This window comes from Crinia signifera, chromosome 3 (assembly GCF_055691185.1).
Source record: "Crinia signifera chromosome 3, ASM5569118v1, whole genome shotgun sequence".
NCBI classification, from domain to species: Eukaryota; Metazoa; Chordata; class Amphibia; order Anura; family Myobatrachidae; genus Crinia; species Crinia signifera.
The window spans coordinates 174,509,882-174,511,151 of record NC_139219.1 but is presented as its reverse complement, the minus strand read 5'-3'; positions in this window follow the sequence as shown (position 1 = coordinate 174,511,151).

Below are 1,270 nucleotides of genomic sequence, written 5' to 3'. Positions count from 1 at the left end.
AACAAAACTTAGGTAATAACTGTTATTGATCTATTAAATTAAAACTGCAAAATATAAAAAGTTAAGTAAAAAAATATTACTTAAAATCAAGACCAAAAATATCATTTTAAATCAGATAGATACCACACTTGGATGGGGCCTTAGAGGTTACTTTGTAAAGAATGTTATGTGTTTGATGGTGTGGCATAATCATCAGAATCTACATTTTCTTGTGTGCTTGTCAGCAAGTGGGCATTTTAGAAAGTTTTGTTTAATCAACTACAAGTAAGCATGTACTGTCATTGGCTGCTGCTTGGTAGTGCTCTACACATGTTGCCAGGCAGCATAAGCGGCCAGCAAGAGTCTTATCCAGAGAATAGTAGTTGGTCTGGCCTGGAATTAATGGCTTAGCCCAGAATCCTATTGAGATCTTTTCCCCACTGTTTGTGCTCTTCTTTCCTAGACCCCAGGGTATACCATGCTCAGTTACTCTCACATGCAGAAAGATTGGCTGATCCACCTTGATGGGGTGAATGGAATTATATGCCTGTATTGCCTACTTGGCTGTTTTGAGTGCAAATTCGGTACTTATGTAATATCTGGGCTCCCGTTTTTCTTATGAGACCGCGTCCGCTCACCACGCTTCGGGCTCGGTGGCTCGCTGCGCTCGCCACACTATATAAAATCAACTCCATGCGTAGTTGGATAGTAGGGGTATGAAAAAATGGGGTGCATTTAACATGGGAGCCCAGATAATACATAAGTACCGCAAATTCCAGTTTACCTGTTCATAAATTCAGGTTTTAATGGGTCTCATTGTACAGATTTGCTTTTTGTTATATTAGCTGTGGCAGCAGGAATTCATGGCATGTTTGTCTTGGTTAGTGTTCCTGCAGCATGCAGGTGTACTGCATATGTACCCACAATCCATAGGATCAAATGGCTTGCCTGCTCCTGTGGCTGTGCTGCACATGAGCATACAAAATCACACCTGAAAAATGTTTACACACAGGGGAGTATCGATGATAGAGGACGCATGTATATATATATAAAACAAAGAATGACCCCACGTGCGCCCTTTTTATGTAAGCAGCTACTCTATAAGCCCCCCCCCTATTAGTGGGAGGCAAAGTGGAAATAGGAACAGAGAGTATAGAGAGCGCTATCACCACCTAACAAAATTCTCACCACTAATGACAATGGTACAGAATGTAGTAACCCAATACAATGTGTAATCTTAAAACCAGAGTGCTTTATTCAATTTCAAGATCCACATCTGGACATTATTTCC